The sequence below is a fragment of the Chelon labrosus genome (genome assembly GCF_963514085.1).
Source record: "Chelon labrosus genome assembly, chromosome: 15".
Lineage (NCBI taxonomy): Eukaryota > Metazoa > Chordata > Actinopteri > Mugiliformes > Mugilidae > Chelon > Chelon labrosus.
Window position 1 is genome coordinate 8,536,998 of NC_140348.1, and position 27,157 is coordinate 8,564,154.

Sequence of the window (27,157 nt, forward strand, 5' to 3'; positions counted from 1 at the left end):
GCATGTTTGAAATGAGTAAATACGCCTGCAAAGAACTGCTATTCTCAGTGAGCTCACATCCAGTAGCACTTAAGTTAGAGGTATGCTTCTGTATCGGAGCCTGACATGCACCTGAAGCACAGAAAATGCTCCCACCTTCTACCGCCTACAAACCCTCTACTCTCTTTTTTCAACTGCGCTGCAGTTGTTTCAGTAAAAATAACTGTTGTTTCACATTTACTAGTTCCAACTCCATAATGAGCCGCTCAGCTCTTAACGCCACTGTTTAAAGGGTGAAACTCAACACAGCTGACTAGCCGCCGACCACAGAACAACGCCTGTGCTGGAGGATAAATGCTCAAAATGGCGAAGGGCATGTGCACGTGCTCTGTGTGGATCCACTACAGGAGTATGAACGAACGTGTTTTCAAATGAGCTACACTGCTGCCTTTGAAATGGCCGCACTCGGATCCTAAAAATATATTGCACGTTTTGTAATCTGTCCACCGAGTCTTAAAACATCAACAATGAGCTGAGAGGGAATCAGAGAATTCGGTGGGGTTGTAATAAAGTCGGGGCATGCAACTTCAATCAGAGAATAGATCATTTTTCAGTACTTTTGACAGATACTTAAGCTAAAACGTACAGTTTGACCCAAACTGCCCCGAAGTCTAAACATACCATACGAGATACCAACATCCCCTGGTGGAAACAAACCTAATTTCCTTAGCTGTTTCTGTCCAGGCAGCTGTTTTTCTTTTGTGCTGGGTCTGTGTGTAGTTATCTGATGCAAGTGATAGAGTGTTATTATATATTCTTGGTCTAGAAAGTGCAGTTTTTAAAAAAGTGTATATATATTCCTAATTAAGGTTATCTTTGACCTCAAGTGTGCATCTTTTTTTATCCACCTGGCATGAAAATTGTGATTGCTCTTTATTATATGATGATATAAACTCACTTGCCAATTCATTAGGTACACTAGTAAAAACAAATGCATTCCAATATAACAGTCCTGCACTGAATCTTAACTTCATGAATGTCATGGTATTCAGGATTGGTTTAAAATAACCAAAGGAGTCATCAGTGTTTTCATTCTGGAGGCTGAGGTTTCTAGTGCTAGTGAATTTTTTTAACAACCCCAAGGCAATCAGTGGGCTAGGCTAAATTACCGAAACACTTTAGTATTTAATTCAACCCAGTTTCACAGCACCACAAACTACATTCTCCAGAATGATCATGCAGTTGAATTACCATCTTCCTGACTCTGTTTCAACATGAACTGAACATTAGAACGGTCGTGACGGGAGATTTAGTGCAGGACTGTTACATTAGAATGCATTTTCACTAGTGTACCTAATGGACTGGCATGTCATTGTAAGTGGCCATGTATTTAAACAGCTCAAAGCGCTTTACAGTAACAGCGGCACATCTACCCATTTGCTCGCACAGGCACACACATTCACACACCAGTTCCAAGCACCGGGAGCAGCTTTAGGTTCAGTGTCTTGCTCAAGGACACTTCAGCATGTGGCATAACCCTAAGCCTTTAAGTTCTAAGTTGTGAGTTAAGTAATTCTGGTATATTGAGAGACACAACCATCAAAAACAAGAAGTGATGTTTTGTTTTCCTTTTAGAGAGACATCTTCATCTGATTTACACCAGACACACGTATACCATGACTCTAGCTGTATTTATGTAAAGAAAACTCTGCAAAGTCAAAATAAGAATATTTAGCCAACTTAATGTGGCTATCACAAAACATCCTTCACCTGCAGGCTGCTCTGGAGATCTGAGCTAAACTCAGAAATGTCAGCTGCATGTTGCACTTTGAAACATCTGTGTAGATGCTGATGGGTTTTCATAAACAAATGATTCCATGGTGGAGATGATCCGTGTCCTCTAACTGGTAAAACCGTCTGGGCTAATGATTCCCAGAATCACGGTGTTTTGTCTACACGGCCTCCCCTCCTCTCCCCGGCATCCTTCTGTTTGTTTAGCACATCAAAAAGAATGGAAAGAGCCGATAACAGTTGACTCACGTTCATACCATGTAACCTGACGTGAAGCTGAAACCGCGTGGTTAGAACGGGAAGACAGACGTTGGCGAGACTTCGGTGGGTGTAAAGTAAGAGTTTTTCTGCCTTTTTATTTTTTTAACCAAGAAACATCCAAGATATTTACAAGAAACATCAAAATGAAACCGACACTTATTAGCTACACCGCATTTGGTTCCCTTCCATGATGTGATACCATCAGTTTATAATGTTTGAAGTTAAATCAGATAATGTATTGTCTTTATTAAAATACCATCAAATGGTATTTACTAGTAACTTTAAATATTCTATGTATGCACACTAAACATTTTGGGTGGCTGCTGAATTTGTAATTGCAGCTTTCTTGTCTCGACCATGAATTCCCATATACACAACAACTACTTATATTGGTTTATATATTTATTTTCTTTATCTATTAATCTGCTGGATGTTATCTTAATTAAACTGTTAATAATTTGTCTGTAAAATATCAAAAATGTTTGTTATAATTCTCCACAACACAATAAGGTTCATTCAAATTACTCGTTTGACTTTAAGTTTAAGATCTGATTATTAAAATGTCAGCTAATTGATTAATCCTGGTTGCTGTAATATTGTAGTACCCTATATTTTAGGTTTTTTTTGGTGCGTTCTAAATATTTATAGCTTTTTAAGTGTGTTTGAATTTGTTCTTCTACATGGGATTTATAAAATAAATGAATGAACTGAAACGTTGTGAAATAAAAAAAGACCACTAGAGGTTGACAAACTTCTAAATGACTAATTTTTAACTGAATACAGTCATGATACAGGATCGATTTTAGGCTGACGGTGCACGTCAGGTGATAATTTGAACCCTGTCACCTCCATATTTCAGAAAGCTGCGTCGCTAGCACCGGGACATTAGTCATTTTTGTCTAGGCGCAGTAAAGGTTACAAAAACTAAGCAAACAAATGAGTCGACTAACCGAAGAATATGAGCTTCTGAAAACCTCTCTGTCATTTGTGACTTCTTTTACAACCTCTGAGTAATGAGCAGAGCTGATGTTTGTGGCCTTCTTAGTCATTTACTGTATCTCGGAGCGTAATCCGTGATGAGTAAAGGTGCAACAGAGCACCCACTCCCACACACGCCCACAAACTAGTGACCTACTACTGTTTTCACCTTGACAGGATATTCTGTTTTAACATTTATTGATCTTGAACCTGAAGTCTGACTCATGAGAACACATACACACGCACACACTCTCTTATCCAGAGCACTGTGCCATTTAGGGACACAGAAATCTCACAACCATCTCAACAACACTACCTCAGAAATTACTTGATGTAATGTTGTAGTATGGTTTGTTAATTCTGTGTTACTGCATTACATTTTCATGTGAACATATATTAAATGACAAAAGGAGCTTTTAGAAAGATTATGATTGTACCACAGTTATATACTGATCTCCCGTAACGTTATGACCCCCCGGTTAAAAATTTGTCCCACTTTGCCTCCAAAATAGCTGTGACCTTTGAAGCGTGGACTCCACTAAACCTCTGAAGATATGCTGGTGGGGCCTCCTGGGACATTGCAGACTTGTTTGTCCACAGCATCCCACAGATGCTTGAGTTCAAGTCAGCACCTTGAACTCTTTGTTCTGATCCTAAAACTTTTTCTGAACCATTTGTGCTTTTTGGCGGGGCGCATTATCCTGCTGAAAGAGCTCACTGCCATCAGGGAATAGTGTTTCCATGAAAGGGTGTACACTCATCAGTGAACCTGAGCCACCCATGACCCGGTAACCAGTTCATTACCTTTCTTTCCTTCGACTACTTGTGGTAGGTAACGACCACAGCAGACCAGGAACAACCCACAAGAGCTGCAGTTTCTGAGACGCTCAGACCCAGTCGTCTAGCCATCACAATTTGTGTCTCAAAGTGTCTCAAATCCTTTCATTTCAATTTGTCCCGCTACTAACATCTGCTACCATGAGGACTAAATGTTCACTTGCTGTGAAATATATCCCACCCAGCGGCAGGCGTCATGATAAGCAGATAATCACTGTTATTCTATTCTCCTGTCAGTGGTCATAATGGCTGATCAGTATACGTTTCTATTGAGTCCATAAGACACGCAGCACCTGACCTCGTGGCTGAGAAACTTCACATTACTGACTCATGTATTTCTACAATGAAAGGCTGTTTAAGGACAATGTCATGGTTTCATGTTCAGATAAACCAAAACTACTTTGATTCATACCAGTACTAAAGCTTAGTACACACACACACGCGTGCACACACAAAAAAAGCAATTCTGGCTCCATTTCGATTGCTCTGCCTTTTGTTGTTTTCTTTCTTCACTTTATTGTGGGGGCTTGTTTTTGTCTGCATTTACTGTAAAGCACTCGCGGGATGAAAATATATATGTGACTTTGCTCGTTTCTAGCTAGTGAAGCTGAGTCAATGCTTGTTGTGATTTTTCCGTGTTTCTGCTGCTGCTTCAGGGGTTCTCACGCAACACACACACACCGATCCAGAGGACAGATGAAGCATGGATGAAGCGTTTGAACTTAGACAGACGCTAATGTTGCAAGAACATTTAGTGTACACAGACTTTTACTTAATAACATCCTCAGTTTTATGAATGTAAAAGCTAAAAGTTCATTCTTGACCTTGGAAACTGTTTAAAACAAGATTCGGTTATGGGATTCTCACTGTCACTCCAAAACAGCTACTAAATGGACACTATGGTGAGACACTTTTCCATTTCCTAAATCTAGGAAGAACATTCAGTCTCATCTTTTAAGGAAACAAGCATCACAACTCCTTAAAGAAGACTACAAAATGTATGTCATACAACTAAATAAACTGTGGAGGATGATTGTGTGATTAAACCAAAAGCTACTGAATCAATCAAAGGAACTGTATTCAGTCGTGTCGGAATCAATGTCGGCAGTCTTCAGTCTGCCAACATCAGTCTACTGTAAATTTATCGCTTCTAATTTCCTTCTGACTAATACATTTTTAATATACAGTACATACTGATTTGTGTGCATGGGAATGTTATCATTAAAGTGTTAAACACAGTCTACTCTCAGATTGAAAGACCAGGTCCGATCACTGTATACCTCGAGGGACATGTGGTGCGAAGTCATTTTCTGCTCTCTTGTTTTTGTTAATTCTCTGGATGACACATAGCGCAGTCTCACTTCTCTAGCTGCTCTTATCTGACAAACACAAGGCTTCAAATAAACAGGTGTAATCTCTAAAAACGTCACCGACTGTCTCTGTAATGTGGTCGTATCCATCTCAGGCAATTCTAGGCTCATCCAACTGAAACAACTTCAACCTTTCATATTTCTGCTAGCGATGCTGAATTCGAGTCTGTGGCTTTATTACCAAATATAGAAGACAGATATGGTTTGATTCATCTGATCCGTCTGAATCCTTTGTAGCAACCGAAAATACAATTTGTTCTTGTGGCAGCTAAACCTGAATGAATGTAGCTTGAAAAGATTTTAAAAGTGGGAATTATATGACAAAATAAACCTCAAAAACAAATCACATGCCTACTAACTAAAATCCTACTAAAATTAAACTTTTTTTGTTCATTGATGTGCCATAAACCAACTGTTAACTGTGTACTATATACTACTATATATACTTATATACGTATTAATATAATTAATAAGGAGGATTAAAATAAAGCATTACTCATTCATGTTTTACTAAATTGTTTTCTAAATATTTTTTATTAATTATAGGGGCTGAAATGTAATCCACACCTGCACTATGTTCAAAGGCAGTGCTGGGGTTGATGGTGGACCCACAAAGCACACCTAGATGTCTGGAGACACTAGATGTGGGGTCTGCATTGCCACAAACGTCTCTTTGATTAAAGGAAGTGCTAAAGTTTGATGTGTGTTTAGTTATTGCTAACAAATTGTCTGACAATACTTTGTGATATTTGAATACATAGGACGCATTGCTGATAAGATCTATATCAACGTTTTTGCAACTTGCCAAATTGCCCTACATATCTGCAACTAGTTGTACATGAAGATACTTTCAGGGACTTAATGTGAAATAATTGGATTTTAGCGGGACGTTTATGTCAAAAGAACCAATAAAGTGGTCAGAGTCTTCATGTTGTGTTAAATGATGAACTTGTACAGCGACTAACATGTGAGAAGGCATTTGACCTTCATCCTATTTCTTATGAGCAGCACAATGAATTCACACTTTTTTTGTTCCGCTAGGCAATTTGTTAGCTAGTAAAGATGAAAAGATAGTCCTGTCCTTGAAACCAGGACGTGGACCACCTCGGACTAGCTAAACGGTCTAATAATACTAACTAAAACTAATATTGATTTCTCATTTATTCACATGAATACCTTATTTTCAAGTAGTGACAAGCCACTGTTGGAGGTAAATGGCCTATTGAGGCTTTGAACCATCTCCTGCCCACAGTCACAACTTGGAACAACTGTATCTGTTCCAAGTTAAAAGCCCTTAAAAGTGTTTTGGTAGACTTTACTTGGCATTTATTGTGAAACATCTACAGGAACATGTTGTAGAAGGTTTCCATACTTGGCTGGAAATGTAGCTACTAGGATCTTAGGGCCTTGAATGGTCTGACCTTATATGACATGATGAACTATTCAAAAAGTCAGTCAGTCATTTGATTAAATGGTCGGTTATTGTTGAATATTGTACGTAAACTTGTCACCATTAGGTCAATGTTACATTATCTAGCCACTTCTTAAGTGTGCGTGCGCATCATGGGGCTCTCGAGCGCTAGAATCCTGTCTGTCATCTAACAAAAGTATCTGCACTGGTTTGATTGCCAGAAGATGTTTATATGTAGCAGACGCTAGCACTACAAGAGGCTGGTGCCATCTTGAAGTTAGCCCAACCACGCTAATTTATTCAAGGTAACTAAAGCACAACAATGCTTTCCTGGTTTTGTTATTTATTAATCCATCATTTAACCACATGGTTGCCGTACATTCTAGATGAGTGTTTTCCCAAATCTGAGCCACCAATGACATCAGAGAGTATTTTTTAAATGTATGGGGGTGGGAGAGTGTTTGCTGCTTCTCTACCCGGCAACAGAGAGCTGAGTCATCTCTGTCACAGCCCTCCTACGCCTACCCACGCTGCACTGCTCTCGGTATCTCTTGGTGGTGGAGATGCATGGCCACCGACATGATACCAAAACTAACTGCATCACTCCATCCAGGCCCACAGATGACAAAAACACACATTTACCGTAAACGGGGGGAGCCTTGACGGAACTGGGCTGGCATAGGTGGGTGTGAGTGCTTTGTGTTGTGTGTATGTGTGTGTGTTATGTGTGAGTGAACCTTCTTTTCTTGACAATTTATGGAAACTGATACCATTTATCAAACATTACGAAAAGTGTGTAGAATGAAAGCATCGAGTGAGAAAGAGAGCGAAACGTGTATTTCTACGTGTGCAATCTGCTGACCAACTCTGTAGGCCGCAGTGTGATGACACAAACTAAGACATTTATGAAGGTCGAAATAAGTCATTCCATAGTCAGTGGAGAAATGATTTTGCTAATGTGCCATATTGACAATATGGAATGCGATTCAAGTTAAAGTCTTTGGTGTTTATGGATGATTTAACACATGCAACGCTCCTTTCATGAGTTTTTTTTTTTGTTTTACCTTGGTATCATTTGATAATAGTCACTGTCATTTGCCACTGTTGACTTCAATAATATCCAGGCTTAATGGCAGCATCCTAGAAGTGCAACACTCATAAGTTCTCAAATGCTGTTTTGTGACGTAAACCTCTGTACACCTTATACAGTTTTCTCACCTGCCCACTTATGTAATATAATGTATCACATAGTTGATTTCTCTTGGTTTCAGTATTTGTAACTTTTTCAGTCCATATTTTTTCAGTTTTCATGTGGTCACAATGATCTAAATACTGCAAGCTGCAGAGTTTCTGTACATGAGCAGAACATGGACCCTGTCTTGATGTCCGCAAACTATTCTCACCAACAAGTATGGTGACATGGCATGTCTGTTATGCGTCTGTGTACAAAAACCCATTGATTTGGGGAAGATTGGGATGGTATGAACCGCCTAATTACTTAATCCTTGTATGCTAAATGCTACGTAATTGCAGTAGTTAACATGTGTTTGGCAAGAGGCCTCTATGCTGCATGGTTCTAAAACATCTGGGTACCTTTTGGCCTGTTGATGGTATCTTCGGTTCTGGTACAGAAGTTTATGCCTTCTGTGTTCGAGCGGAAATGATGGTCTATACTTTGTGAACCCCTGCTATAAACGTTGGATTGCTATTTGAGCTGGTGTAATGGATTTGATTCGTCATCATCCTGCAGGCATTAAATTAAATGAGCAAGATACTGTGAAGATACTGTTCTTGTATAATTCACACCCTGACTGTGCAGAACCTCATGCACATCAGCTGACTGCACAGCTGTCTGCATCTGTACAGGGGTCACCTTTACACAACTAAAAAAAAAAAAAAAAAAAACGTCTTAACACTGCCGTGCTAGTTAGGTATTTAGTATGCTAAATTAGCAATTGTTGCAAGATCCAGCTGTTAGCAAGCAATAAAGCTAGTTTTTACTAGAGATCTGCCAGAGATATTACTGTATAAGGGACTGACTAACCACTCAAAGAAAAATCGATGCGAATTTTTATTAACACCACTCAGCCAAACTGGTTAACATATCACCAGATGAGATTCATGATGGTTTCAACTGTATAGTGTCAAAACTTGAAAAAGTAGGCATACATTTTACTATGTTTTTTTTTTGCTTCCTCCATCCTTTACATGAATTAGACGTTGGTCACGTCACTCTGGACTGAGACGCTGATGATGATAATGTTAGTCCTGTGAAACCATGAACGTGCGCAGCAGAAGTACAGCTTGTGGGAAAAAAAATGCTTTAAATCATATTGCTGACGTGAAGTCGCTGAACATTTTAATTTTTTTTCATCAGAGTTGACTGCCAATTCTGTACATGTAGTTTTTATGTCCAGGCACCATTCAGTTTCCATTCATTTATCCATATAACTTGAAATAACAGCTCAGGGGCATTACCAAGGTAGCTAGCAAGATGGCTAGCAAGATGGCTACGAAGTGGTGAGACTTGCCTATAAGGACTTGACTGGACTTGTACAGAATTACAGGCCACATTTATTTTGCCCTAAACTACCCTTTTTATTTTCAAAGTTTAAACCATTATTTCAAACACACTCCAGTTACTAGGTACATCCATCAGCGTTTCATTGAAGGGCTAGCTAGTTTAACAGAAGTCAAACATGGACTGGTTAAAAAATACTACTATCCTTAAATAGATCTTACTCAAGTTGGTCCTGCTGCAAAGTCATACATTCAGAAATGCAGGCAAATGTTTGCAGCTAATGCACACTCCTGAAAGCTGAATTCCAATATGGTTGCCACAGTGTACAACACATTATCTTTATGGCACATACAGCTGAAGTAGTCAGATATTATTATTGGCAAGACAGATGGAGCTGCGGCCTTGACATTGTTTTCGACCAGAGTTGCTGAGTGGACCAATAAAGCCAACAAATCCCAAATGTCTTTTGCTATGAAAACAAACACATGAAGCTCATCTTTCTGCTGATCATTTACAAAAATCCACTGCAGCTGTAATACATTTCTGCACGAGAGCATGTAATCTGCACGAGAAATCTCCAGTCATCACCTACGCTCAAAGAAGGCCTTTCTGTTGATTCAAAATGTGAATCTGGAGTGCTGCACAGCATGTGTCATTGATCGTCTTCTCACATATACAGAGATATGTACACAACGTATCCTATAATGTGCGTCAGTTCAGACAGTGAAACTCCTGCCAACGTCACTAAGAGACTAATTCCTGTACGCAGACTGATCAAGGTGATTAAAGCGCTCCTAATTTAGTGCTTGATGATCACCTTGTTCCATGTTAAGACAGCTGTTGTAATATCACCAGGAGATTTAACACCGCTACTTTCACTTTAGCCCTTCAGAGGTGCGGTCAGTGCGTCACACTATGATTACACGACTAAGTTTGGATCAGAGTTACGTGCCAAGTGCCAAATATAGCCAGTATTTGCCGCAAACTGTCCGGGTGCCAACAAACTGAAAACTGTTGTCCTTACAACTGTTCACTGTCTCTGTGATTATCCATCTCCAGATCTGACAAAACATTTCCTATTTTTAACCCATCGCTGCAAAAGACGAACTTGTGTTTTGCAGGCTGAGCTATTTATTGCTGTAGGAAGAACTCTATCTTTGAAAGTGACTATTCATCAGCTACTTTTTAAAGATGCTAAAGGAATAAAATAAAATCCAGTCCAAATCCACAAAATTCAGAAACATCTGTACATTCAGTCTAGCTCTAGATTCCTTCCTGCTCTATCGCCTTATATTTCCTCCCGCCTTACAAACACCTCGCGATCCTCTTTACTTCATTTTTTTTTTTAAGCAGAAACAGCAGTTCTAAGTCCAAACTCGCAGCGAAGAGGATGTCTTAGAACTGCAACCATTCTCAGCTTGATAAATACCAGTAAATGATTAAAAAATCTGATGTTCAGATTGCTTTTACTTACCAGTTTGTCTCTCTTCATCCTCCTCTTCATAGGAAAGTCTTCAGTGAAAACTAAAAAGAGCAGAGACAGAAAAAAGACAGAGGAGAGAGAAAAAAAGAAGAGAGAAGGAATGTTTTAATCACTCTGAAGGAAGGATCTTCCCACTCACATTGCTGAGTATCCAACTCACACAGGCATACACACACACACACGCACACACACACCTCAGAGGTACCTCCTCAAAGGTCAAAATGAATGAGGAGAAAACAGGGAAGGATGGGGTGCAGTAAAACAGAATGACAGTAAAACGGAATAAAGATCCAGAATAGGAAAGAAGAATGAATAGAATGTAGAAAGAAGAGCAAATGACAGAGGGAGGAGAGTGCAGAGAGAGACTGGAGAGAGAAAAATGAAATGCATGGCTTGGCTGAGTCATCTTAACCACCACTTCCCCTTCAACGCTCTAAGAGCTCTACTAATGACTGGCCAACTTCTGAGACACACACACACACACACACACACACACACACACAGGCACACACACGCACTCACGCACACACACATGAATCACATATTTAGACTGTAATCTTTGTCCTTCTTGCCTTCAAACGCTTTAAACTCTTTTCCCTCGAATCAAATATGTATGCGTGTACTTTTTTTTTTAATCTTTGTGGGGACTGATTTAGATCACAGGCATTGGATGTGGGGATATTTTTGGACAGTGGGGGCCATTTGGCTGGCGCTAAGAGGTTCAAAGGGCTGTTTGAGGGTCCACACTTGGTTTTATAGTTGAGGGATTTAAGCTGATGGTTTAAGCTAGTATATGATATGCAAAGTGTCAGTGAGGGTCCTCTCAATGAAGCAATACAAGTATGTGTGTTTAAGCCTGAGTAGGCAACTCATGAACTGACCCCAGTGTGCGTGTCATGAGAAATCTGCTACTAAACACAGAAATAAACACATTTCCTTTTTCCCAGGATTCCCAGAGGCACAGATTATTTATTTTTATGCATCGAGGAATTCGCTTTCTCACATCCAGCGGCGAGTCTTGGTTTTGGGGGGCCTCAAGCAAAGACATAATATGTATGCTGTCCTCAGTCCAAACGAACAAAATCTGTCCCAATTGGGCTTATCATTATGGGGTGTGTTCCAACCAATAAAGAGAAAACAATGCCTCTGAATGCAACTGGATAGTCCAACAACCATCAGAGCCATTTCATCATAGACGAATTCAACTCCACAACGCTCAGATGATGTATATGACTACATCTTTATTACCACCTGCCTAATATCGTAGGTCAGCGTCATATCGCTCATAGCTCTGACCCACTTTGGTATTGACAAGGGACCTGTGGAACCTTCTGTCAGCTGCATTGTGGCAGTCGGTTGCAGTTACTGTGTGACAAAGTTTAGGTTGCGTTTCAGTATGACAAACTAGCATAGTCGACTGCTTCCAAGCTATGGCCGTCATAGGTTTAAGAAAGTTCATTGTTCTCATTGCAAACTATGTCAAAAGGTAGCTATCGGAACTTTTTGTTACCACAAGGCCCCAAATCATCGCTCAGTTTTCCTGTCCTGACGGTGTACCCTGACTCAGGTCCATACCTTTGTTGATGGAGTGGTTAGATTAAGTAGCTTGTTTAAAGGATGGTTCAACATTTTGGTGAAAAAAATATTGATTTGTCTCATTTCTGTGAATTAAAGTGAGTCTTTATAACTACGAAAGAAACGCTGACTTCATAAGCAATAAAACACACCCTGGCTGACTTCAGTAGACTCAGCATTACTTGCTCTTTTATGACCTGCAGCTAATGTTAACTAATGGTATGCTGTAGATACTGCTGCATTATGTACCTGAGTTGGTGGATTCAATTTAAGACTACACAACTTGGGTCACTGTTACACACTAGAGTTAGCATTTAGAGTCAGGCTTCACTAATTGCGACACTGTATTTTACTTATTTCACACATAAATGAAATGTAAAACTAATATATTTCATTTTTAAATTATTCGTATCTACTTGAACCATTTCCTGACAAATGCCAGATTATCTTCTGAGCAGCATTTAGTGCAGGTGGCCTGATATGGTATAGGTTTCACTTTTGGTTTTGGCAAACTTCTTCTTTTTGTGACTGCAAGGCTTCAGGACGCTGTTATTTGGGAGCAGTTATTTGCCAAGAAATAGCTCCATCTTATACAGTACATTACTCCCTAAAACCACAGTTTACCACACATTTGTTAAACTAACATGTAAAACTGGTTTAATATTGGTAGTTTTTCCTTTGTTATAAGTCTGCTAAGCTAAGCTAACCTAACCTTGCCCAGCACTGTATTAATCACACACAAATGACCCCCAAAGTGAAAAGTTGTCAGAAGTTCCACTTTAATGACCTTGTGGTTACACACAATCAGGATAGGGAGGGGGGCTGTAATTTATTGTAAATCACTTGGCTCACTTGGAAATGGTTTCATGTTGTGTCAATTTCTGTCTTTTTGTGCGTAAATCAGAACTCTTGAAACATCTGCACTCGCACCTGACCAACTTTTTTGGTAATATTCAGGAACGTGTCATGTTGCCCAACAGTGTATGTACTGACATAGCAGTAGTGAGACAAATGAAGTCAGAACAAAATTACTGTATCTTAGAGTGGATCAAAGCTGTAACGTGTGACTTAGTCATCTCCCATACACTCTGTTCCAGTTTGTGCCCACAGTGTAAATCAGCCTCTGGAGTTAGTGTGATACAAATGAATTCCCACCCTATCAGCTCAGTCTCCCATCCGGAGGAAATCATGGGAACTCTGAGCCAACATCATAAAGACACATCCTCCTCTGCAGTTCCCATACTCTCACAATACACAGACACACACAGACACACACAGACACACAAACACACCCACAGACACCCGCAAGTTTGATATACCCATAGGCAAGTACAGACTTGAGCCTGATGTGTCATGTAAATTAAGTGTAGCCATACTGGAAAAAGTGAAATGGGAAACCTACAGTGAACACTGCACCGGATGTTACTATAGTTGAACCTGGTTAACTACATACCGGTGATGAACAGGATATGACAGTTCTGCAGTGTTAATGCTGCATGGTAGATTGCAGGATATGCCAAAGTTTGGTAGGAGACCATCCAGACCAGTTTCTATTATCACTCAATAGGCCTAAGGTTTGAAAGAAGCCGTCTTCTGCTCCTCAGGTGGGCTATTTTCTTGAGTTAGGAAGTTGTTTAGCCTACTGTGATGTATTTATTGCTTAAAGCATTGTGAAGGTTCTCAGTCATCCAAGTCATGATATATCCAAAAAAGGTTTAAAAAAGGCAACTGGACTTGTAGAGTTTTTTGATAGGACGTTTCACCACACATACGAGTAGCTTCTTGAGTTCTAAGGGACTGGTGGGAAGTTTGCTTAAATGCTTAAAGCATTAGGCGTGTTCGACTTCATGCAGATCTGTGCAGATCTGACTTGACGTGATGCATGCTGGGTTGAACAAGTTCATTTTAACCAATCATATTCGAGGTCTATGAGCATGAACAACCCAGCATGCATCACGTCAAGTCAGATCTGCACAGATCTGCATGAAGTCGAACACGCCTATTGAAACAACATGTTAACATTGTTGGCAGCAACAATTAAAAACATGCGTGTTAATCACAAATATATTTCTGTTTGTCAAAAGTATTATGTTGGACGGTTGTGAGAAATGAGCCTGCAGAAACATGAATGTACAATAAGCAAACTCTGGACTCTTTGAGGATGGTTTAAACTAAATGCTAACAACAACTTGCTAACATGTGAAAATAGTCCCCATATAAAATTGTAAGGATTATATTCTAAATCAGGGGAGCCAAACTCATTTTAGCTCGGGGGCCACATACAGCCCAATTTGATCTCAAGCGGGCCGGACCAGTAACACAATAGAATAATAACCTATTAGTAACGACAACTCCAGACTTTTTCCATTTGTTTTAGTGTAAAGAAGAACATGTAAATTCAGAGAAAGTTTACATTTACTGAAATATCCTTTAAAAAAAGTGAAATATCTTCAGATAAATAAGTATAATTTGTCTGCGGTTTAGTCCTGGGTCTCCGTGTTGTGTCCACTTCTCTTTCTAAAACAGTAGACAAACGAGGGATAGCAGTTATTTTTTTGAAAAATTACAGTCTTCCATGTAATTTTTGCACTTCGCAAATTCATGCTGTGGGCCAGATTAGACCCTCTGGCGGGCCGGTTTTGGCCCCCGGGCCGTATGTTTGACACCTGTGTTCTAAATCTTCACTTACAGAGTGCCAACAATTGCTAATAAGCTCTCAACTAGAGGGCTGCATTGGGATTGGGACCCGCCGGGTCCCGTGGGACCCAACGCAAATCTTGCGGGAGCGGGCGGTTTGAACTTTGCTGCGGGCGGGAATGGGCGGCTAAAAAAAAACACTGCGGGAGCCTAAGCGTTTTAGATGTCCCCCGACCAGTGCGTCAGAATACATGCAGGCCAGGGAAACGAAACAAACAACCCCATGAATCTCTTTAATAATAGCAATACAAATACGTTTTTTTTTTCCTGCGGGACGGGAGAAGACACAAAATCAATGCATCTCTATTATCGTGCGGGAATAAATTCTCAGAGTTTTGCGGGTGCGGGCGGGAGTGTAACACACACGTTGCGGGAGCGGGCGGGAGCGGGATGAAGAAAACAGTCCCGCGCAGGGCTCTACTCTCAACCCAGCTATAAGCTTTACAGTTACAGTCACAAACTGGAGTAGCTACTGGACAAATTGCAGGTGGCGCTACAGCAGATGAAGACTAAGTAACATCCATCCTCTATAAAAAGCCACATCAATTCATCTAACAGTTGCAGAGATATGTCAGTCTGAAGCAAAGTAGACAATCTAACAGAGCTACTGTTACATTGTCTCAAACTAGAGATATCTAAGATACCTACAGTATGAGGTGCATCTAGCTGTGATTGAATGTTACTTACTTAAAAAAACTACAAATAGTAACAGCACCAACAACAAGCAATAATTAGTTTCACAACCCAGAAGCCACTGCGAAAGCTGTGGACCCAGTAAATATCTACAGTACCACCGGAGTTATCAGTGGAACATTCAAACAATGACCTACGACCTTTTCTCTAAATGAAATACCACATATAATGAGATAATGAAAGAATTATGGTTAAAAAAAATAACTTGGTAGTCAGTATGAGCAGCTGTGATAGATAAACATGCAAACAAAGCAGCACTCATCAGAAACTGAAACCCTATCTGCTTTATCAAGAAAGTTCTTTATTCACAGCACCCCACACACTGTGACAAGTGATATCGCTTCGCCACAAAGAAACAGTAGTTAATTAGTTCACTTAGTAGTTCAGTTAAAAATATATACCAAGGAGGTCTCAATGGATCTGATTTCATTATGCACTTCATTTAAACGTTCTCTTGCTGAGATTCAACAGTAGGATCCTCTGGTTTTAAACTGAGTCAGGCAACACACAGAAATCTATGTTTAGATCCGTTGAAGCCCGTTTGTTTCACCAACGTGCAGCTACGTGGACTCTGTGGACAGAGAGAAAGTAAGTCTGAGAAATGCTGGCTCAGCAAAGTACTCATTGTGGGAGGATTGTGGGAGATTGAGTCTACAGATGAGTCAAGGACAGCCATTACACATAATATCAGAATGAATAGGCCAGCAGTCTATCTTTAGTGTCCGTGTGGGAATCAAACCGAGACTTGCTCATTCGTTGCTATGGGATACTGTATGTACACGTCAAAATACTGCTGTACTGTACTCTGACATAAAGTACACAGTTATAAGTATAATATACTGCAGTTTAGTCCTTGTTCCATGGTTCCCCAAACATATCTACACGAGACAATTTAAAAGTTAATATATAAAATCTTGCGACAGAATTGTGTTTTGCACATTTAAATAATTACTAAACTAATTCTTAAGTGAGTCTGCCACTGAATAGGCTTGTAAACAGCTGCTAAACTCATAAAAGCATGTCTTGACTTACGTAATCAACTTAAGGTTCCCAAGCTGGTCCAAAACAAATGAGACATGGACAACAATTCAACTGTTCCCTATAAAGAAATACTTGAGTCTTTCAAAGCACTGGGGAGGATTTTCCCCCGTAAAATACCATATAATTACTTTTCCTACCAAGTCATTGCTTTCTCTGGTTAGTAGTCTGTCCGCATCTGCAGAGACTCTGGCTTCTGTCTGCATTATACTCTTATTACTTGTGAATGTTCAAGACGTTTTATCTGCCTTTTAGAATCGGTGGCAGCTCACAAACCCAGAACTACAGATTATATCTTGTAAGAACATGATTCTTGGAAACGGCAATATAGCATCTTTATTTGTAACTTCTGGTCACCCCGAGATACGTAACCCAATATCCAACAACCTTAAAGCTTGCTAAATCTTGCTGCACAGATAATATGCAATCAGTTTGTTAAGTCTGAAAGTTAGCAGGTGCAACAATGAGCTGAATGTGCCTAAAGTTCACAGCAAGGAGTTGATTCTTAATGAGACTGGCAGCACAGCAGCCTATGCTTCTGTACACATCATTTGATTAAACATTATTTGAAAAAGAACAGCCTACTGCTGCTTAAAGGATTCGTTTCCCATCTTAATTTATTAATATGTATAAAGTATGCAATACTTTGTCAAGTTATACTTTTTACTTTTATTTTTGATGGGTGGATAAAAGTAGACATTACACTGGTACTTACTGCCTTCAGGAAACATCCATATGATCACACTCCAACCTTCTCTCTCCTTTATATATTGCCAAATTAAATGACAACTACAAACATCTACATAAACAACCAGAAACACTCTGTGTGTGACAAAGTTTAGCTTAAAGGTTTTTTTCTTGGCTTATAATTATTTCGCTGTATGCTTGTCATTGAGACCATTCAGGACTACAAACCAGTACACTCAACTGATGATGATATTGTGACCTGTACCACCAACCTCAACATTAATGCCCCACAAGAGCAGCAGCCTCCCCCAGAAAGACAAAGTCCCAGTCACAGTAATGCCAAGAGCCCAAAACACTGAACCCACCTCCAAACTCCCTTTATCCCAATCCTACTGAGCATCCGCGAGATGCACTCAAACAAACCCGATCCATGTAGGTGCCACAACTCAACCGACAGAACCTTAACAATCCACCGGTGCCCTTGGCAATACCCTAATGGGTCACAGCTATCAGTGATATAACGTGACCCATGATATGAGGGTGGTGGTTTTTACTGTTGAATCACAGATGTGGATCAGGATTACGTGTCAACTTAACACAACGGACAGTCTGTGGTCTTTGTGTTCAATAATGAGACAATATTATGTCAACACCAGGAAGGTGAGATTCAAATAGTTATGCCAATCAAGCTTTCCAGTCTAGCACTGCAAGTATTTTGTCAATATATTAGTGGACTTAGCGTTTGAAAAGTATTATTGGTGTGAGTGGGTGGGGTGATGCGTTACGTACGTATGATGTTCTGTCATTTTTCGCTAAACCCAAAGGTCAGAACACCTTGAGTCACTTTGACTTTCTGCTGTCTTTGACTGTCTGCTCAGAATGAAGATTACTGTAAATTCAGTGACAAACATCACTAAAGCGACACCGCTTCATCTGGGCTGAGAGGCTGACTTTTAACCGTCACGTCATATTGAAGTCATTTTGTTTCAACTCAACAGTTCCACCATGTCGTCTCTGCCAGAATATTTCCATCTCCTGAAAACAACACTCCCCCTCTGTCCTCCTCTAAACTATCAATTTACCATTAATGGTTGCTTCTGTTGCTGCTGCTGTTGACGCAAGTGGAACACTTTGTCTGGTGATGTTTTACCATGGAAACACTGTTGGGCAGAAGGACTCAGATTTTTACAAGTAGGAATAGACCAGCGCCCACACACCCATTTACTGCACCTCTCCCACAGTGACAGTACATTTATCCACCCTGCACATGCACATAATTAGCGCCGTATTGTAATCTAGCAAGAAACACCAATTTGTTTTTTGCTTGTTTCTTTGTTTATGTAGATTTTCATCATACGTCATTTATGAGGCTCTAAAAGAAAGGGCATATGGACTGAAGCATTTACTTTCGACCTTGCTACTGTAAATCACTGTTACTTAAATGGGTGATAAGAAGTTAAATGGGCAGTATGGTTGTGATTTTGGAGTTTACAAAGCAAATTAACACAATATTTGCTGACCGATTTTGCATCAGATGAAACATGGTCCAGATCTACTGTAGGAAAGCTACTTTATCAAAGAGGAAAGATGGTCACTTCTTAGCTCTGACTGCAAGAATGCAAACAGGATATTTATTTAGCAATGCAAGACAGTCCATTTCCTCAGTTTTATATTCTATCTTGATTCCCCCTGCACTAGTTAAAGTGATGGTTGGTTACTTATTAAGAGTTTTTTGAGCCACACCAGCAAATCCCATATTCTGTTTAGTAAAATGACAGTTTTTGTCAATGGAGTCTGGTGGCTTTGAAGCCGGCTATCAAGGCTTTGACTTCTCTTCGGAAAAGGCTGACAGCAAAGTAAAGCAATGATAACACTGGTAAACTTGATCTGATATTGAGCTTTTTAGGGCTCTAAAATGTGTTTTGCACAGACCCTGTCCGCAACAGTTCACTGCTTGGCCTCTGTGCCAAAATTCCAGTTTGCTTCTCCAAAGAGGCTTCCTGGCTGTAGAAGAGTGCCTCTTAGTATTCCTTTAATCCCTTGTCACACCTCCCTCAGCTTTCCTCCCACATTCCCTCAGTCCCAACCGCCATCTCTGCTCCATCCAGTCTGGGAGAGTCAAGACAATCCTGGATCATGAGTCAGAGGATCTGACTCACCTCCCCTTCAGTCTAAACACCGTTGGTTTCCAGGTGGTGGACTGAGTTGCTATTGTCCTCCTGATTAGCCAGCTAAGACACATGGACATACAGGGGGGGACGTGGGGGAGTTTGGACAGAGAGGCGCAGTTCTCACGGAAACAGTGGGTGATGTGTCCTGGAGCAAGTCTACATGGAAACCTCAATGTCTGCATCGTGTGAATTTGAATATTAGCGCAGGGGGGGATGTGCATATTCCTAAATTAGTGTGTGGTCCTCAGGGTTGATTGTGTATGACAGACAGAAAGAAAATCTGTGTGCTTCTAAATTTGTGTGTGGTCCTGGGGGTGAATGCGCTTGGCAGAATGTGTGTGTGTATGTGTGTGTGTTCCTATGGGGGTTGATGCCTGAATGAGATCACCAGGGTTATGTCTCGTCTGTATTGGGGGTCCATTAGTGACTCAGCCTCAGTCAGTACACTTATATTCCACATTATTACGAATGGGACAGTAGACACTTTGATACTAGTCATGTAAGCAACTTATTCTGCTTGGAGGTTCTGAATAAGTCTTTTTTTCTAAACGTAGCATTTTATTTATTTTTTTTTTGAAGAGGTGAGATATTGGTTTTAAAAGCGTTCTTTGAACATGGATGAAGGGAATTTGGAGAATGCATCAGTAGGGATGAGATTTGGGACAAACAGCCAATTTGCAAGGTTGGGCTTGAGATGCATCCACAAAAGAAGTGTTTGAAAGTTTATGAAAGACCGGGATATCAACAGATTCCAGCTGGTCAAAGGAATAAAAGAGACAGGTTGAACCAGGATAAACAACCTTTCTGTAAGTGTCTCTGGCCTGGAACTGTGTTTCTAATCTGCAGTGCCACGTTACTCATATGAGTTTATTGGCGTCCTTTCTGCTGGTCTCTTTTCATCCTCTCCTCCCTTTCTTTCTCTCCTATCCTCCCCTCTCCCTTTCTTTTTTCTGTCTCTTTACTCAGCTGACCTCAAGCAAATGGGTACCCCCATATAAGCTGGGTTCTTCTTTTGGTTTCTTCCTGTTGAAAGTTTTTTTCTTGCCAGAGCTGCCTTAGCGTTTGCTTTGGGGTTTTCAGCCTCTGTAAAGTATTTAGATTATTACTGATGTTATTTAAATAAAATGTAATTGAATTTTAAGTCTGTCAAAAAAAATCCTTCCCATGCAAATGCATTATTAGTAATCAGCTTGATCACAGGTTAACCTTTCAAGCAAAAAAGTAAGAATGAAAATGATCAGCAGATTGCTGCTGAACACCAGCGTAAATGTGACATTTTCTAGATCTTCCACAAAACGTAACTCTGCTAAGAACTCTGTCTTTGATAAAGTTACTGTCTTACAGCATAACTGTGATTTGACATCCCACACTGCTTTCAGTTCATTTCTCTGTGCTTTTTCATTGTTCAAGATCCAATTCTTCCTTACTTGAGTCATTGATTTAAATGCATAAAACAGAAAATGTATGCATGTATGCCATTTATGTGAACAAGAAGTAAATGCAATTTGTAAAGTTTCACCTCATTATAATGAGTCTGTGCAGCTTTCTGTTCACATTTACTAAGCGCAGCCATCCAGACAACACTGGAGGAGGTGTCTGAGTTTCATTTTCTGGAAACTAATGAAAGCCAACGTTTCCAGGACTCTCTGGTCTGATTTTCACATTTCTCTCCAAAATACAACCTTTCAGGCACGCAGCTTCTCGCAATCACAGCCCAGTCAGATCTAAAGAAAAACAAAAAAATCTCTTCCTCTGTCTGCTGTAGTGTGGGAAGTTAAATGGAAGCAGCAGCTGTGTCACGAACTGTCTTTCTGGCTCGGAGTGAATAATGTACAAATAATTTAATTTAATACAACTGTGAAAGACAGTTCAAATGATGAAAGATTAGCATGTATGTCAAACAAAGATAAAAGCAAGAAAACTACTGTTTTGCAGGATGCTATAAATAATTCAGGATTAGTTGACTATGTTTGCCCTTCGATTTAGGGTCACTAGTGGGTGCCTTTGCTACCTTAGATATATCCACCAGATGTACAGAGCACATTTTCAAACAGCTTTTGAGGAGGTTGTGTAAAGTTAGCACTTTTATATTTAATGAAAACAGCAGCTGTAGTCTGAATTCTGATCAATTCCAATGAGAATAGTTTTATGGCAAAAAATATCTCAACCAGCTCCTGCAACGTTTATTTTGCTCTAAATAATAAGACGTGCATAATTTCTCATCAGGCTGCTCTAAATGTTCTGATTGCTCCTCTCAGGATCAACCCAGGCAGTAAGGTGGACCAGCAACCACAGTGGTGGTGCAGGTCCAGATCAGCCTTCCACCAGCAAATGGATTATGACATGGCGGACATCAGCCACGTGCAATGGTAGCACTGCTTAGAACCCACGTGGAATCGGCTCGTACACAGTGTGACTCAGTGGGCTCAGCGTGTCTTTCGAAGTTGTCTTCCTCCATTTCCAAATGATTGTGTGTTCAACCATTTTCAACAGCCAATAGAAATAACAAACCCTGTTATGAAGACAGTGACGTCACTTCCACCTCAACTGCTAAATAGATAGAAAAATTACAATTGTGACTTTAAGAACGTCAGATCAGAATCCTAGTTGTTTTGGGTTTTTTTCAAACACAGTTCGCACTACAAGTACCGAAACGTGCATGTTTCATGTCCCCCTTAGGAAAACATGACAATTAAGTAAACATCTTCACCAGTTTGAGAACCTATTTAGTTATTAGCAAACCTAAGAAGGTTCAGATGGTTTTTAAAAAAAATTACACAGTAAAAAGAATCACTGTGAGCATGTTAGCATGCTGTCATTAGCATTTGACCTTTGGCCTTATTTATATGTTAAGGCTGTTTTAGTGCAGGAATTCATTTGAAACTAACAAGAATGGAAGTGGACAACAATAGCTGTGCAATATGAGGGAGGAAAGAGGAAGCTGCTGAGTTTGAGCCAGTTACAGTAGAGACCTAAACACACGCAACTTTCTCTTTGTCCCAACAGAACCAGAAAACTTCAGCTGCAGCTTAATCAATATTCACTAAAAGCGACGCACACTGAATTAGCAAATGCACTGCACAGCTGCCCTCACTGGTCTGATCTACTGTGTGAAACAAAACCTGACTGCTTCTCACTGTTCCATTCCATTGTTGCCTTTAAGTATGCCAATCAATACCGCCAGCTGACACCCGCCAACCAATCAATACCTCTCATTCCCCCGGGGGGCCGGGTTTCAATTGTTCACCCCTCTGGAAACAACACCGGATCAAGCATCCACTGATGGTGTGCTGCAGGGCAGAAACTGAGCACGAAGTCCAGCACTGGGAGGATAACTGATGGAGATGATGTGGAAAACACCGCCCTCTTCTGGTCACAAACAGGATTCACAGTATGGACAAGGGTCAGATGACTTCTTGGTTGACAGCGAGGTGTTCAGAATAAAAGATTAAATAAAACCTCAACTATGTGTATTTTTCCAGTCTAATATGAAAATAAATACGTTTTATGAAATAAATGGTTTCAGTTCAGGGCACATAACTACAACATCCATATAGTCTCACTTGTGGATACTTAAAGCATTATATGCTGACATACTGTATACATAAACTTATCCTGAAAACAATACTCACACCATTACAGTTACACACACTTGATTAACTGCATTAATTGTAATTTAAAAGCTTAACCAGCAAGCTGTCGCATTGCTCCTCCTTACTTAACAGTGTCAATGGATGAATGAATGCTTGAATATGTGGATTTGAGGTCCAAAGACTCTCTAAAGATTTCCAATTTGTGGGGGGGACCCAATTGCTTGATGGGTGATTGGATGCCCCATGAGCTAAACTTATAGCCATCACTGTTTCTCTTCACTACCACGTATCAAAATAAAAGCATACAAGGCCAAAAAAAATAACTGAATTCAAACTTGTAAAACTATTTATGGCAAAACCATAATCTAGCAATTCAACATAAAATTAACTTAGAAAAATACAAACCGTGGGTGGAATTAAAAGACTCGAGTGAAGTGGTGACAATAAAGAATCTCGAATCTTGAACCTTGAAGTCAAGGTTGAAATGCAGCAGCTCTCAGACTCAGACAGCAGATGGAGACAGAGCGTCCTGATGTCTGAGGCTCAGCCTATTGGGTCAAAAGCCCTGTCAATGGAGGGTATGTCCTGTAACTTATCCGTTATTGTAAGCATTCATTTTGAAAAACCAAAACTTGATTCAGTTTACTACCAGATAAGAGATGCAGAGAAATAAATTAATTGCTACAGAGAAGTTGGACGGACTGTTTTAGAGTTAGAGCTGAGTTTAAAAGATTAAATTACTGTTGCTGTTTTTTTTTTTATTTGAAGCACGAGAATTAAATCACCACTCTTTCATTTGATGTAGTGTAAAATGGTAAAAACAAGCAGATGTTATTTACATGTGTCTCAACATGGACTGAAAGGCCACTCAGCGAGGAAGAAGCCATTACTCCAAAAGTAACATAAAAAAGCCAGATTACAGTTTACAGATAGCACACAGGGACAAAGACCTTATTTTTTGGAGACATGTCCTGTGGTCTGGTGAAACTGTTTGGCCATAATGACCATCGTTACATTTGGAGGAAAAAGGGGGAAGCTTGTAAGCCTGAGAACACCATCCCAACTGTGAAGTATGGGGGTTGGTAGCATCATGTTGTGGGGCTGTTTTGCCGCAGGAGGAACTGGTGCACTTCATAAAATAGACGGCATCATGAGGAAAGAACATTATGTGGAAATATTGAAGCAACATCTCAAGACACCAGCCGGGAAGTTAAAGCTTGGGCGCAAATGGGTCTTCCAAATGTACAATGTACAACCACCCTGACTCAGTTACACAAGTTCTGTCAGGAGGAATGGACCAGAATTCCAGCAAACTATTGCGAGAAGCTTGTGGAAGGATACCCAAAGCGTTTGACCCAAGTCATACAGTTTAAAGGCAATGCTACCAAATACTAAGGAAATGTATGTAAACTTCTGACTTTGAAGAAAGTAATAAAAAAAATTCTCTAACAAATTTCCTCTCTCATTATTGTGGCATTTAGCAAATAGAAATAATTTTAGTAATCCTAACTGACCTAAAACAGGAGAGGTTTAGTCTGATTTAACTTCAGACAGTGAGGAAAAAGGGTTTATGTGTCTTTTAACACAGTGTATGTAAAGATCTGGTTTCAACTGTATATGTTAAATATATGCATGTTGATGTAATTAATTGTGATGTCTGGCTTCTCCACTAGGTGGCGATATAGGTCTGCATGCAACACAGATACTGACATTGGCGCCACAACTGGACTCAAAGTAAAACATGGTGCACCAATTACCATACAAAATCGAAAGAGGAGGTTATATTAGCATATGTAGATACTTCTAACCTTTTCTAATCCGAAAAAAACTGCATATAATGATGAGAAACTCTTTCATGGACAGTTTTTATGACATATTTTTAAGAATTATTTACGAAAATTGTGCCGTAAATGCATTTCACTGCAGTGTACTGCCACTATGACCTTTTTACCCTTTCTGTCACTCACAGGAAGCTGCTGTCAGCTCAATGAAATAAAAAAAAACAAAAAAAAACAGCTATATAAATGCATGTGAGCGCATTTTGCATAAAAAGATAAGCAATTCAAATGTGAAAACTTTTCTGAACAGAGTTTCAGGCTACGCCACCACCACTTCCTCTGCTGTGAAGCCACTGGGTGCAGGTCTTTACTGGAAACCAGTAGCTCTGACTAAAAACACCACAGTAGTATTGTACGGTGCACTTGTGGCAGCCGTTAGTTACCGATGTCTGCACAGTGTGAGACAGTTAACCCCTCAGTGTCGCCCACACCAGAACTGTCACACATATCCTCCATCTTCCCAGCTGCATTGTGCAGCAGCATCTTACTGAAAACCAGTAACTGTAAGCAACCTTGACTGCCCAATAAAACCTGCACATCAGTCTGGGCTGAGCCTTAATCTTATGGGTGTGAGTGAACTATAATTACCACAGTTCTAACGAGAGGAAGAAGATTTGTTTCAGAGTTCAAGTACTGATATCAGACGTAGGAGCGTTTCCTGTTAAGTATGAAAATTAATTCTGTTACTGTTGCTAAAGTCACTGTAGATTCTCTGATTGGACAGAAATCAAATGTTTCCTGGTGGTCCACTTACTGTACAGGCCTGAAACTCTGCAAAAGCTTACGCTCGTTCTTTCCACCAGGCCTTGAATCAAGATTTAATCAGTATCAACAACACTGCCAGTCTGTAGATTTTCAAGGCATGTTTCCACGAAGAAATGTAAAAGGTTCTCTTTCAAGTCATGTTTCTGCACAGATTCTGCACTTATTCCTGTGTTTTTCTGCTTCCACTATATACTACTACTATATACTACTATAAGAATGCCAGCAATTTCTTCTGTGCTGCCAAATACAGCCTCTGGACATGCAAAAATAAAACATAGGTTTAAATCTTAGCTCAAGACTTTGTTAGTGATTGATAAACTGATTTCTTGCACCGAGGGAGCTCCGTGCAGCCAAATATGAAACCGTAACCCTCCTCCCACCCTTCCTACTGGAGGTACAGTAACACCCAGTAATAAGACAGCCATGCATGTTACTTATCTGCAAGCTAACTGCTCATGAGATAGAAGAACATATGATAAGACTGCTGCTCATGTTAGGCTGACTGTACTTTCACTTTTACCGTCAAGGATAAAAGTTTACAACGGGCCACAGGAGCAACAGGTATGCACTCACTGCACCCACTCACTCATACAGTGTGCACAAACACCTTCACACAAGCCTGAACACTTTTACATAAAGATCAGTGAATGTAGACTTTCTTCTGAATTCGATTATGCAAAGAGATCTTGTCAAGTGAAACAAATTTTGTGGTTTATCGTATGCAGAAAGCTCTTGTTTCTCAGCAGCACACGGCGCCGGCTGATCTGGCTGATCAGAAAGGTGCAACACAACGCCTGCCAAGCCACAAACAAGGCTGCTTTATTAGTTCCTGAAAAGCTGAGATGTTGGAGATAAGTATTTATTTTTGCCTGACAGGGGTATTATGTCAAAATCAGCACTTGAATGTGACAGAAGAGGAAGTGCCACCGTCCCTGCGCTATCAATGACGAACGTGTTCGCATTAACAGGCACTGGAGTGAAGTACAAACTGTTCACGGTCTGTACTATACTGTACGGCACACATTTGAAGGCGGACTCTAAAGAATGCTGAAGAATTGCGTCAATAAGCACGTAAACACCATCATAAAGGCTGCAGAATTCTGGGCCTCCTAAGCAGGATCTGCACGATCTTATCACATAAGCGTCTTTAAACCTAGCTGCTTTGTGTCAAATCTTATGCGAATGCCCATAAAATGTCTGGAATTACTGCTCCCCTCAGTTTTGACCAACAATTCGAACCGATAGAAAGCTAATTTTCAGTGTTTACACTAATTTTATGCTAATTTTATGCTATTTCATGTTGAATATCAATCAAGCGCTGGGAGAAGATTAGCTTAGCTTAGCACAATGACACAAGGCATAAGGAAATGGCTAGCCTGATTAGCCTGATTCTCAACAAAGGGTATAAATAAGGCTACTTCTAAAGTGCACGAATCAACATGTTTTTGTGGTTTCATGTTCCTGACAAA

General features: G+C 40.1%; 1 long non-coding RNA gene across 1 annotated transcript in view; it reads right to left on the bottom strand.

Moving 5' to 3' along the window:
* Positions 1–27,157, bottom strand: part of LOC311500634 — an 84,373-nt gene that overhangs the window by 49,571 nt on the left and 7,645 nt on the right. Inside the window, exon 2 of the long non-coding RNA XR_014699490.1 lies at positions 10,623–10,672. This is a non-coding gene — a long non-coding RNA (uncharacterized lncRNA). The remainder of the gene's footprint in view (positions 1–10,622; positions 10,673–27,157) is intronic.